This window comes from Bubalus bubalis, chromosome 15 (assembly GCF_019923935.1).
Source record: "Bubalus bubalis isolate 160015118507 breed Murrah chromosome 15, NDDB_SH_1, whole genome shotgun sequence".
NCBI classification, from domain to species: Eukaryota; Metazoa; Chordata; class Mammalia; order Artiodactyla; family Bovidae; genus Bubalus; species Bubalus bubalis.
In genome coordinates, this window is record NC_059171.1 from 12,828,201 (window position 1) to 12,842,447 (window position 14,247).

The following is a 14,247-nucleotide window of genomic DNA, read 5'->3' on the forward strand; positions in this document are numbered from 1 at the left end:
TCCCTGGGTTGGGAAGATCCTCTGGAGAAGGGAAAGGATACCCACTCCTGTGTTCTGGCCTGGAGAATTCCATGGACAGAGAAGCTTGGCGGGCTACACAGTCCATGGCGTTCTCAGAGTCGGACATGACTGAATGACTTTTCCTTTCACTCATCTGAAAAGGGGAGTAATACCTACATCCCCATGTGTGATGCAAGGCAGTGGCATATGCAAAGCACATTGTAATCCCTCTGTAAACATTCGTTTCTTTTTCCCTCTATACAAGCAATTTGTAGTAGAATATTAAAACACAAGCAAAATATGTTGGCTGTGGTACCAGAGTGTGTTATCCTGATGTGCACAGTGTGGCACTGGCCTACCAAAGGGGTGATACAGTGTCTCTGCTCCCCTTAATCCTTATGGAGATGAAGAATAATGTGCAATGGCACCATGGCTCTCTGGTGTTATTTACCTGGTGCCTCAGTTACAAGTAACCCAGCTGCAAAGTAGAGAGGAAGGAAGAGGGCCGCTGAATAGCCAAAACAGATGTCTGACGTTCTGGCTCCTGTGGGATCATTTATTCTTACTTTAGATAACCTGAACAAGCTTTTCCAGTAATGATGCTATGGCAGTTACGCTGAGAGCAGACAGGAGGGTCTGAGCCCAGGCGTGCATGGAGGACTAAAGTGCGAGCACAAGTACTCAGGAAGCCAGATGGTCTGGGGGCTAGGCCCTGTTTTCACAATGAATAACTGGTCTTCATAATGACGATGCTGAATTATTAGGGAGAAATTAATTCATGCTTCATATAATCTTGTAAAGGCCCCTAATTAGAGGGTGATACAGTCTGGAAGTATTAGCTCCAAAGATGATTAAACTTTTCAGTTCCATTGTGTAAAAAAGTAAGTTTTGTTTTGGTATTAGTGCCAGAATATAACAGAGGTCTTTATCCTATGAGGGAAGATAGTATAGCTGCCTATAGTTAGAAGTCTGGACAGCCAAGTGTGGCAGGTGTTAGAAATTGTTCAAACAGGATTTTTAACTTGGAACAACAGAATGATCTCTCGCAAGTACATTATTTGCTTTTTGACTAAAAGAATATCCACAGTCTATAATAGAAAATCCTTGGGGCCTGGTCAGTTTTGGAATTCAGAATTTTTCAGGTTTCTTAAGCAGTAGTATGTAATTTAGTAACCCCAGCAGAGTCTGACGTAGCATACAATGGTCAAATATGTTAATATTTCTGTAGTGAAGTATTTATTAGGACAAAGAGTGGGTAGTTTATTTAAATAACAAAATCACCAAAATGAAATAGTGGGATAAATACAGAATACTCTAGTAGTCTTATTTCTAAGAAAACATTTTATAAATCTTTCAAGATACACAGGTTTGAATTCAGCTAAATATGCCTGTGCAAAGACAAAGGTGAACATCCGTTGCCCCTGGTTGCTTGAGCGTCTTAGAGGAGGAACCTCAGTGCGTGTCGCCAGCAGCAGCCGGAGCGCCCCCTGCTGGCAGGAGCAGGACTAAGGGCCATTTTAAGTACTTCTCAGGTCAAATGGGAGAAGGCAATGGCACCCCACTCCAGCACCCTTGCCTGGAAAATCCCATGGATGGAGGAGCCTGGCAGGCTGCAGTCTAGGGGGTCGCTAAGAGTCGGGCACAACTGAGCGACTTCACTTTCACTTTTCACTTTCATGCATTGGAGAAGGAAATGGCAACCCACTACAGTGTTCTTGCCTGGAGAATCCCAGGGATGGGGGAGCCTGGTGGGCTGCCATCTATGGGGTCACACAGAGTCGGACACGACTGAAGTGACTTAGCAGTAGCAGCAGCAGGTCAAATGCTTCGCTAATGTAGGTTTCCATCTAAGCAGTCCCTCTTAAATTATGAAAATCACCATTAGCTCACGCTCACTGATAAATGCGGCATGGTTCAAGGCTAGCCCCTGACTAATAACACAATTTCACCATCCCATGTAGGGCTGTTTTTTTCCACCCGTGTTTACAAAGTCATATCCATCATCACTGTTATCCTCGTGATGATCTGTATTTAAAACCGTTTCACACAGTCATTAGGATAGCTACTATCAGAAAACCAAATGACAGGTATTGGAAAGGATGAGGAGAGACTGGAGCACCTGTGCTCTGCTGGTGGGAATGCAAAATGGTGTAGTCACTGTGCAAAAGCAGTGTGACAGTTGCTCAAAAAATTAAAAATGGAATTACTATATAATCCAGCAATCCCATTTCTGGCTGTATACTCAGAATAATTTAAAACTGGGTCTCAGAGATATTTGTACCCCCATTTTCATGGCAGCACTATTTTCATTAGCTAAGACATGGAAGCAACTCAAATATCCATCACTGATGAATGGATAAGCAAATTGTAGTATATACATACAAGTCAGCCTTAAAAAAAGAAGGAAATTCTGCAATATGCTACAGCATGCATGAACTTGGAGGACATTAGGCTAAGTGAAATAAGCCAGCCACAAAAAAGACAAATACTGTATGATTCCACTTCCTTGAGGTACTTGTTGTTCAGTCACTCAGTTGTGTCCCACTCTTGCAACCCCATAGACTGCAGCACGTCAGGCTTCCCTGTCCTTCACTATCTCCCAGAGCTCGCTCAAACTCATGTCCATCAAGTCAGTGATGCCATCTAACCATCTCATCCTCTGTAACCCTCTTCTCCTGCCTTCAATCTTTCCCAGCATCAGGATCTTTCCTAATGAGTCAGATCTTCACATCAGGTGGCTAAAGTATTGGAGCTTCAGCTTCAGAATCAGTCCTTCTGATGAATATTCAGGATTGATTTCCTTTAAGATTGGCTGGTTTCACCTCCTTGCAGTCCGTGAGATTCTCAATGTCTTCTCCAACCCCATAGTTTGAAGGCATTGATTTCTTTGGCACTCAGCCTTTTTTATTGTCCAGGTCTCACATCCATACATGACTACTGGAAAAACCACAGCTTTGACTATACAGACCTTTGTTGGCAAAGTAATGTCTCTGCTTTTTAATACGCTGTCTAGGTTTGTCATTGCTTTTCTTCCATGGAGCAAGCGTCTTTTAATTTCATGGCTGCAGTCACCGTCCACAGTGATTTTGGAGCCCAAGAAAACAAAGTCCGTCACTGTTCCCATTGTTTCCCCATGTATTTGCCATGAAGTTATGGGACTGGATGCCATGATCTTCGTTTTTTGAATGTTGAGTTTTAAGCCAGCTTTTTTCACTCTCCTCTTTCAACTTCATCAAGAGGCTCTTTAATTCCTTGAGATATTTAGAGTAGTCCAAATCATAAACACAGAAATTATAATGGTGGTTGTCAGGGGCTGAGAGGAGGGAAGTCTGGGGAGTTAGTGTTTATAGGTAAAAAGTTTAAGTTTCACAAGATGAAAAGAGTTTGGGGATGGGTGATATAGTGATGGTTGTGCAGCAGCGTAACTATATTTTAATACCACTGAATTGTACACTTAAAAATGGCTAAGATGGAAATTCCCTGGCGGTCCACTGGTTAGGACTCTGTGCTTCCACCGCAGGGGACACAGGTTCAGTCCCTGGTCAAGGAATTAAGATCCTGCATACTCTGTGGTGCAGCCAAATAAACAAACACCAGTCCTTAAAAAAAAAAAAAAAAGATTTAGCAAATATTCACTTACAAAAAAATGGTTAAGATGATTAATTTTATGATGTGTATTTTACCACAATAAAAAAAAAAATACATTCACACACACACACAAAGCCACTTCAGCATTTTCTCACTCAAGACGTGCCCAATGGAAGTATCATCATCAATGTGGAATGCTTCTTTGATGTCAGTTTATACTTTTAGCTCATAAACTTTTAGCAAAAAGTAGTCTTCTCATTAGTGATAGGTAATTCTTTAAAGTATTCATCTGTGGATTTAGCCTCAAACATCACTGTAAACAAAAAAATTCAAGCATTATTAAAAATAGACTTTTAAATTTGAAATAATCTTAGATTTTCAGAAAAATTGCAAAGATAGTACAGAGTTCCCATATACCCTGAGCCCATCTTCCACTAATGTTAAATAACCATGGCATATTTGCCAAAACTAAGAAATTAACAATGGTATTGTACTATTCATTAAAGCCCACAGTTTATCAGATTTCACCAGTTTTCTCATTAATGGCCTTTTTTTCCCCTGGTCTAGGATCCAATTCAGTTTACCCTGCTGCATTTCATCATCATGTCTCCCTGGTTTCTCCTTGAACCTATGGCAGTTTCCATCTTTCCTTGTTTTTCACAACCTTAAACTCTTGAGAAGTGTTGGTGAGGTATTTTGAAAAACGTCCCTCGAATTGAGTTTGTCTGAATTTTCTCATGATTAGTGACTGTTTATGCATCATATCAGTGAAAAGCACTTTTAATATTGATGTATCACTGTAATTCCAAGCCTGAGCACCTAATGGCATCCTGAAGATTGAACTTTTCCAGAAACACTTTGATTCTGAGACCCTTGTTAATTTCAGCAAGCAAGCACCTAGGACAATATTTGTCTTACTTTTAAATGATTTTACTTGTTCTTCACTGAGGATAATTCCACATTTGCATCACAGGAAATTCAGGGTGGTCTTGTGGAGCACTTCTCTAGGAAAAGTAACATCTTGCAGTCCTTCTGAGGCAGCCTGCCTGCAGGGAATACCCCTGTAAATCCTCACGAACCCATCACCGTATTTCTCTGGCTACCGGTGTCCTGTGTGCAGCCCCAGTAAATCACAGTATTTCTCTGGTTACCTGTGTCCTGTGTGCAGCCCCGGTAAATCACTGTATTTCTCTGGCTACCGGTGTCCTGTTTGCGTCGTGCAGCGCAGGTAAATGACATAAGCCTTTCTGACATCTGAGGGGCTGCCCCCTCCAGATGCTGCTAGTTTGTCTACGGGGCAGCGGTCATAGCACCCCCACGACCTGTGGTCACTCTTCAGTGCTGTGCACGTCTTTCCGAGAGTATATCTCCAGGAAAGAGTTTTGTCTACACTGTCAGTTTGTTCAAGGATAAGGTTTTCGTCAGGCATGAGTTTATCAAATTTGCCCATATAATTTTCTGATCATTAGAAGCTTTTCCCACTTGATTTCCAGATCATTTCACACAGTGATGCTTCTTCAACGTGCCCTCTAAGGCACTTCAGTTGGGTCCAACTCTTTGCAACCCCGTGGACTATGGCCTGCCAAGCCCCACTGTCCATGGGATTCTCCAGGTAAGACTCCTGGAGCGGGTTGCCTTGCCTTCCTCCAGGGGCTCTACCCTGCTTCTTCAGTATCTGTAGCCAATTCTAATAAATGTTCACACAGACCTTCAGGTTCCATTCTTCGTGGCATATATTCCAGATACACATTCCCTTCTTGTGGAATCCACTGAGCCAAAACTTGGTCAAGGTCTTAACTTTTTTTGTTCTATGCAACATTTTCTGGTTTTTTATTTTTACTAATTTTTGTCCATCATCACTGTATACCTTAAACAACATCTGTTTCTTTAAGTCATATTTCATAATTATTCTACTTCATAATCTCCAGTCAGATGCCTCACAGACTGCAGGATCAAGCTTCTGTAATAACGCCACTGTGCTGTGCTGTTGTTAATGAAAGACACTTCTTTTCTTCTTTTTATCTTCTCACTATTACCACAGGGTATCTTTGACTCTGTTTGACGTTTTTACGGTTATAAAAGAACCAGAAAAAAAAAAAAAGCAACAAAACACCAGTATTCAGCAGATATTTTGGGAGGAATGTTATGACACAACTGAGTCTTACGTCAGTTCAAGCAGTTTTGCTGCAAAATTAGTTTTGTGCCAAAGCTATGAAATAACTTGGTTTTAAGAGCTCTCAGACTTCAGAATTGCCAATAAGCAACTATGGGCCCATTTAAAAAATCTTTTGGCCACGACTCATATCATGTGATTCTTAGTTCCTGACTAGGGATTGAACCTGTGTCCCTGCATTGGCGGTGCAGGGTCTTAACCACTGCATTAAGGGGCATCCTCAATGTCCATCGTTATGTCCCTGTCCATATCAGGGACATCCCATGGGCCTACTCTTTTTGGAAGATACGTTTCATGTAATGAAAGAAATAATAGTTCCCTTCATGAGAAAATGTTTCTTGAGCACCTAAGATGGTGAAAATACATTTTTGTTTGTTTTTAACCAGAGACCCCTTTAGTCTTGGAGCTCTAGCTGCCAAACAAAGGTTCTGGTTGGCACTGAAATTTCATTTATAGAAACAACAAATATTTTGACTTGTACAAAATAATACAAAGTAATACAAAGTATACAAAGTAATACTCAAAATTCTCCAAGCTAGGCTTCAACACTTTGTGAACCAAGAACTTCCAGATGTTCAAGCTGGATATAGAAAAAGGAGAGGAACCAGAGGTCAAATTGCCAGCATCTGCTGGCTCATCGAAAAAGCAAGGGATTTCCAGAAAAACATCTACTTCTGCTTCATTGACTATGGTAAAGTCTTTGACTGTGTGGATCACAACAAACTGTGGAAAATTCTTAAAAAGATGGGAATAGCAGACCACCTGACCTGCCTCTTGAGAAATCTGTATGCAGGTCAAGAAGCAACAGGTAGAACCAGACTTGAAACAACAGACTGGTTCAAAATTGAGAAAGGAGTACATCAAGGCTGTATATTGTCACCCTGTTTATTTAACTTATATGCAGAGTATATCATGCACAATGCTGGGCTGGATAAAGCACAAGCCAGAATAAAGACTGCCGGGAGAAATATCAATAACCTCAGATATGCAGATGACACCAGCCTTATGGCAGAAAGTCAGGAAGAACCGAAGAGCCTCTTGATGAAGGTGAAAGAGGAGAGTGAAAAAGCTGGCTTAAAACTCAGCCTTCAAAAAGGAAGATCAAGGTATCCAGTCCCACCACTTCGTGGCAAATACATGGGGAAACAATGGAAACAGTGAGAGACTTTATTTTCCTGGGCTCCAAAATCACTGCCGATGATGACTACAGCTATAAAATTAAAAGACGCTTGCTCCTTGGAGGGAAATCTATGACAAACCTAGACGGCATATTAAAAAGCAGAGATATTGCTTTGCCAACAAAAGTCTGTCTAGTGAAGGTTATGGTTTTTCCAGTGGTCATGTGTGAGTGTGAGTGTTGGACTGTGAAGAAAGCTGAGTGCCAAAGAATAGATGCTTCTGAACTGTGGTGTTGGAGAAGCCTCTTGAGAGTTCCTTGGACTACAAGGAGATCCAACCAGTCCATCCTAAAGGAGATCAGTCCTGGGTGTTCATTGGAAGGACTGATGTTGAAGCTGAAGCTCCAGTGCTTTGGCCACCTGATGCGAAGAGCTGACTCATTGGAAAAGACCCTGATGCTGGGAAAGATTGAAGGCGAAAGGAGAAGGGGACCACGTGGATGAGATGGTTGGATGGCATCACCGACTCAGTGGATGTGAGTTTGAGCAAGCTCTGGGAGATGGTGAAGGACAGGGAGGCCTGGCGTGCTGCAGTCCATGGGGTTGCAGAGTCGGACATGACTGAGCGACAGAACAACAATAACATACAATTCAGGCTGTGCGTAAGATTTGTTAGCTTAATATATATTGCAGCCTCAATATTTATATTGAAAATGGCATAGATATTTTTACTGGTTTTCCTACAAGTCCAGGGGTCTCAGGCTGCAAATTGCCACACATGTCCCAGGTTCTCCACACAAACGTGAACATACGGTTCTTAGAAGCATGGAGTGGGTAACATGTGGAGCCCCGCATGAAACTGAGCCACAGGTGTCCAAGGCTCAGGTCCTAAATTTAGCCTGAGCCCTGGGAAGGTGCATAGATCTGGTTGTCAAGGCCCCAAAGCAAGAAAAAGTAGAAGTGGGGCTTCAGAGAAATGAGTGGCTGGGAGTCTGCTGAGGGGGACTAGGAAGAAACAGGAAGACCCGTGGGAGTAAGTGATGCCTGTCCTAGGCCTTGTAGGATGAGCGGCTTCCAGTGGGAGGGTGGGGAGGCACCCCACCCTGGCGTCCGTGCCCTCGCTCTTCGTCAGTAGTAGATCCCCTTATTTGGCTGAAAGAAGGGCCAAATATGCTTCCCCTTCTCCCTTGTGACTAGTAGAGACCACCGACTGAAATTCCCGCCAACGGCAGGTAAGCAGAAACGGTGTATACAGCTCAGGCAGTGAGGCAGGAATGTGCAGTGAGTTTGTAAGTCTTTAAGGAGCTGAGGGAAGTAGCAAGATGGCATAAGGTTGTTTCTCAGTAGCAACTTAACACCGAATCAACACAACGAATCACACAGAGGCCAGCCAGGTGCTTGTCCATGGGATCAATACCACCCAACAGCAAGAAACTTCCTTAGGAGAGCCGCTGTCCCCGGCCCTTCCGTCTGAGGGAGAGAGGCCAGCGCCCTGCCTTTCACACCCCATTCATGACCCGGCTCCTACAGCCCAGCTGTCATCCTGTCAGACACTTCTGTGTATTTAGCATTTACATTTAAAGAAATTACTACAGAGTAGGCCCAATTTTAGCTTACCTTACCTATTAAAAAACAAACAAACAGAAAAACAGCCAGAAGAATGAATTTAGAAGACAAGCCACTGAAAAGGGTAGTGTCAATATTTAAGCTCCTATAAAAAAAATACTACAATAACACTCCAAGGAGCGCAGTCCCCTGGTTTCTGCCTGTTCCCCAGGGCCCCGTGTGAGAGGCACAGAGGCACTTAGTCACATCTTCGTCAGCTGTACTTCCTCGGGATCATTTCACACACTTACTGGAATTTCAGTCACAGCACAGGTGTAGCTATGGGATATGACTTGAACTCAACATTTCCCAGTCTCTGACGAGGGTATTTCAACTGGAAAATAGATGTAAAAGTCAGTTCTGCCAAAACTGACAGTAAACATAATAAGTCTTTGGGTCTGAAGTGGATTATTTTTGTATAATAACCAGGTATTTGAATTACCAAGAAGTGTCTTAGCAATGGCACCCCCACTTTATGGTTTTAAAATAGAAAATATAGCCAGAGAGACTCTCCACCTAGACGAAATTTAGTATGTCAGCACTACAGAGATTTTAGAAAATGTCAAATGTACAGATTCTATTAAAAGGGAGGCGCAACCTTTTAGTTGGAACCTGAAACTGATGTCCTTTTAATTTGTCAAGTCCTCCTCTGAATGTTGTGACCTCACGCAAGTTCTACCAATCCAATTATATGACAAAGTATACAAGAAGGAATTCTTGAGTTTATTTACATTGCTATACGTCAACTTCTTCATCATTTTGCTTAAGAGCAAGAGTATTAACAGCAGTTTCTTGTGTTAATCCCTCAGGTGCTTCTGCAGAACTCTGGGGCTGCAAATGCATTCTGCAGCACGTGTTTGCCAAACGCTACATGTTTTTGGATCAGCAAAACTTTTTGTAAGATGTTCCCTAGTTCCAAGACTTTCTAACTTGTTCTGGATTTCTGGGTAGATGTATGTCATTTTTCTTCCCCAAAAAACTACTGCCTGACCTGTGAAAACTCAGAAACTTCTAAGTGCAACGTACTGATCCGTTTGACTCCCTTACTGATGGGTGCCATCGACACAGCCTAGGCTCATCAGGGAGACAAAGCCAGGTGCCGTTCATGTCCCCTGGGGTCCAGGCTTGATGTGAAGCAGGAAACCTTGGCCAGGGCCTCCCGGGGTTTCAGAGATAATAGGGACAAGCAGGTCCTGGGAAGGCTGATTGAGAAAGAAGCTGTCCAGGGAAGCCACCATGTCAGACTCTGTTACTGTTATTTTAGAGGCTTCATTTATCATCAACAAAGCCTGGTCAGCTCTGTAACTGCTAATCCACTTTTCAGCTTCACAAACTTCTCTAGGGTGAGCCCGTTAAGAAATGCAGAGTCTCTGGCCCCACCCTGGACCTAGTGGATCAGAACCTGCATTCTTCATAAGATCTCCCAAATGATTCGTCTGCACATTAAAGCTTGATGGCCCTGGGATAGGAGTCTTGAGGTGAGCAGAGAAGGGGAATTGTGTCAAGTTGACCAGGGGTGCACAATAGGATGGCCCAACAATCAAGCTCGAGCTTGTACCCCCCGAGTGTCTCATGGCCCCAGTCCCCACAGTTGTGTGATTTCCTCCAGTAGCTCTTAGGCAGCTTGAGTGTAGAAACAAAGGCCTGCATTTGGATTAACATGAGGTTGGAGATCAGCAGAGGAGGCATGTCTGAAAGAGAGAAGGCGCAGAGTTAAGCATGCGATCATGAGGATGGTGCAGAATGGCGTTGAGGCTGGGTGGGAAGGAGAGTGGCCGTGAAGAAAGAGGATGACAGCCTGCATAGTTCTGATGACTTAAAGCAGATTATCTGATAAAGTGGGGGAAAGCTGCCTGGCAGAGCAGCGGTCCGAGACTGCTACACAGGAGCTGTGGAACTGTTGCGAGGCATAGAGATTGTTATGGGTGAAGGAAATGTTCTGTATCTGAAACTGTCTATTATGGTATCCCCTGGCCACATGTGGCTATTGAACACTTGAATATGACTGCTGTGACTGAGGGGCTGAACTCTTAATTTTATTTGATTCCAATTAAAATAACCACTTGTGGCTAGGGGCTACCATCTGGAAAGGCCAGGTCTAGAGTCTGCAGCCTTATGGGATCCAAAATTGTACATTCCGGCAGAAGTTTTTATTCAAAATATAAATTTGCATGCTAAAGAAGGATACCTTAGTATTTTAGACCTAAAATTAACCCAAAGACACAGAACTCAAGTCTTAATATAATTCTCAACTGCGTATCATCCATGGTCTAATGAAACAGAGGCAGAGCCACTAAAGGAAGGAAGGAGATCAAGATAGAAGGATGAGACAGGGAGCAGGGAGCAGTCACACTCTTCTCTGGCTGGTCACCTGAGACTAAGAACGCACTTTGTGGTGGGTGGGCCAGTGCCTCTTATTTCCAGGGCAGCAACGGGAACCAGCCTTCAAGAGCTGTGCCTGGGATGTCTGCTCCCAAGGAAAGAGCTAGGGCTCCCAGCTTCTGGGGAGGGACAAGGAGGACTGGGATGTGGTCCCTGGAATTCCTGACAGCCCAGTCTGCTCTGACTCCCTCTTCTGCCACCAGGGATTCTCAACTTCAGTTGCCTAAACATCACAGGGAGCTGGAAGAACCCAGATTCCTAGGCATCCTCTGGAGATTCCGATTTAGTAGGTCTGGAATAGAACCAAGAAGCTGAAAAACAGTTACTTAGTTTCATTGAAGTTGAGTTAAATACAAAAGGATGTACACAGTGAACAGTGTATCTTTCTCCAACCCTGGCTCCTAGAGCCCAGTTCTCCCCCACTCTCGCGTGATTTCCTTTTCTCACATTTCAAAAATCGCTCCTATCTGACGGGTATGGCTACAGGTGGTCCACTGTCACGATTACATAGCAGTGCACCACATGGGTGCGCCAGTTTATCCAGCCTACCACCGGCGAGCGTTTGGGTTGTTTCCAGTTTCTGGCTGTTGGGAAAAAAATGCTGAAAGGAAAATTTTGGGACGAGAGTCCTAATGCACAGAAGCACACATTTCTGTATGGTCTGTACCTGGAACGGAGCTACCAGGACACGGGGTGGTTGTGTGAACAGTAGACCCACCTCCGCTTGTCATTGTCAGCATTGAATTTTTGCCAATCAAGTGAATATATAATTGTATTTCATTATGGTTTTAATTTGCACTCCCATCATAATTAATGAAGTTTAGCATCTAGACTCTCTTTCAGAGGGCTTGCCTGATTGTTCAGTCCATCCAGGAGACTCTTTTGACCTTAAAATCAGCCGATTAGGGACTTTATTACATCTACAAAGTCCCTTCACCTTTGCCATATTCTGTTGGTTAGAAGCAACCACTGGTTCAGCCTTCACTGAAGGGGAAGGGATTACAGAAGCTCTGACCTTGCTTGGGGTTACCTTAGTGTGTGTCTGTGTCAGGGGGTGTGAAACTGGCTCTCATTATCCACCATATATTCCGTTCACATGTCCAGTCCTAACATACACACAGAATGATAGAATTGCTAACTCATACCTTTGTGAGCCCAGATGACCACTTGGCTTATTTGTCTACGGTTCTTTTCATCTTAGCCTTATATTAATAGTACCCATTCAAAATGCTAATTTCCAGTTACTTAACCACACCTTCAGTGTGGTTATATTGTCATTTGTAATAGGTGCAATTGTAACTGGTTCCAAATTTGAGATTCCTCCTTCACACACCCCGGTTGATTTTCATCTTTTATTTTGTGGGGGTGCTGGGAGCATTACTGTGGTTTCTGAAAGCCAAAACTGTACAAAAGGGACACTCAAGAGAAACATTGCGCTTTCCTCATCCCAAGGAACCTGTCCCAATTCCTCTCTTTGGCTTTTTTCTCTGCCCTCTGAAGGTTTAATAACTTCCCTGATGGTTCACACAGTAAGGAGTCTGCCTGCAATGTAGGAGACCCAGGCTGATCCCTGGGTTGGGAAGAGCCCCTGGAGAAGGAAATGGCAACTCACTCCAGTATTCTTGCCTGGAGAATCCCATGGGCAGAGGAGCCTGGCAGCTGCAGTCCATGGGGTCGCAAAGGGTCAGACATGACTGAGCAACTTCACCTTCTTTCTGAAGGTTTAGCTGCTGGTTTATTCTTCCTATATTTTGTACAAATGACCAGATACAGGTGTGTTTTCTTACATTCCCTTCTTTCTTGCATACAGGGTATCTTAAATACTCTTTTGCACTTTGCTTTTTTTCCACTTCAGAGCCTCAGAAATTGCTCCAAATCAGTTCATAGATTTGATCTCCTTTTTTAAAACCAATGAGCATTGACTTCCATTTTGCAATGTACCACAAGATTTTCAACTATTCTATGTGTAAACATTTAGGTTGTTCCTAGCATTTTCGATTTTACAGACAATGCCACAGTGACTAGTCTTTGGTCAGTATAAAATCAAACGAAGGAGCTCGATAATCTTAGCAGATGTCAAACTGTGGAACCCTGACAGTCCCATCCCTCACAAGCCCGTGTTGCTTGAGTCGCCTACGTTAGACTCCGTGCAGTCACTGCTCTTGAGATGTGATGGAGCTGCTGGATTCCCCTGACGTTCCAGTCCCCCTGAAGCGGGCCTACTAAAGACTCAAAAACGACCCTCCACCTGCCCCTCTCGGGTAGGTGCTTTCATTTCATGCTGCTCCATCCCAAATCGACTTTCATGACCTTTTTTCATCTTTGGGGTCGCCCCTTTTCTTCACCCCTGCTCCCAATCTTTTCATCTCAGCTGAGAGTTTCAAAAGATAACAAAAATGTATCCTGCAGTAAGCTACTGTTCTACAATGCCGATCTTCCTCAAAGACCCTTCACACAGGAGTTACTCTTTGTGCTTCCTATTCAAGTATTCTGAATGTTACTGGCCTTTTTAAACTAGAGTGCCAGAGGAATTCCCTTGTGGTCCAGTGGTTAGGGGACTTCCCTGGTGGCTCAGATGGTAAAGAATCAGCATGCAATGCAGAAGACCTGGGTTTGATGCCTGGGTTGGGAAGATCCCCTGGAGAAGGGAAATAGCTACTCACTCCAGTATTCTTTGCCTGGAGAATTCCATGGACAGAGGAGCCTGATGGGCAGCAGTCCATGAGGTGGCTGAGTCGCACACGACTGACGCTCCAGTGGTTAGGACTCGGTGCTGTCACTGCTGTGGCCCAAGTTCAATCCCTGGTTGAGAAACTAAGGTCCTGTAAGCTGTGCAGCATGGGAGGACAACAGAAACCAAAGCAAAAGAACTGGAGTGCCACAGTGGGACATCAGTGGACCTCAGGGATACTGTCCTGCAATATTTATATAAGACTGTGTCTGCATTTATCTGGGAGAGGAGCTATTAAGAATTCAACCAACCTTGCTTAAAAAAGGCTAAGAACTAGTATGTTAAATTCTGTATTTGTTTTTTTTAACAGAGATTGGCTGGAGGGAAAACATTCTGGCTGGGATCATTCTTAAATTCATGTTCAGGTAAATGAGTATTCATTTTAGCTGAAAATTTTTAATTTATACAAGTTTTTTAAAAAAGTAAAGTACATATTAAATATATCTTTTGGACAAGTAAAACTAAAAAGCATTCATTTTAAGACAGCATATTAAAAAGCAGAGACATTACTTTGTCAACAAAGGTCCATCTAGTCAAGGCTATGGTTTTTCCAGTAGTCATGTATGGATGTGAGACTTGGACTGTAAAGAAAGCTGAGCCCCAAAGAACTGATGCTTTTGAACTATGGTGTTGGAGAACACTCTTGAGAG

General features: G+C 43.4%; 1 long non-coding RNA gene across 2 annotated transcripts in view; it reads left to right on the forward strand.

Annotated features, from left to right (window-relative positions):
- Positions 1–14,247, forward strand: part of LOC123329427 — a 35,974-nt gene that overhangs the window by 8,035 nt on the left and 13,692 nt on the right. Inside the window, exon 2 of one of the 2 annotated variants that reach the window (XR_006544837.2) lies at positions 13,908–13,962. This is a non-coding gene — a long non-coding RNA (uncharacterized LOC123329427). Of the gene's footprint in view, positions 1–13,562; positions 13,963–14,247 lie in introns of those variants that run through there. The other variant, XR_006544836.2, reaches the window with a different exon arrangement.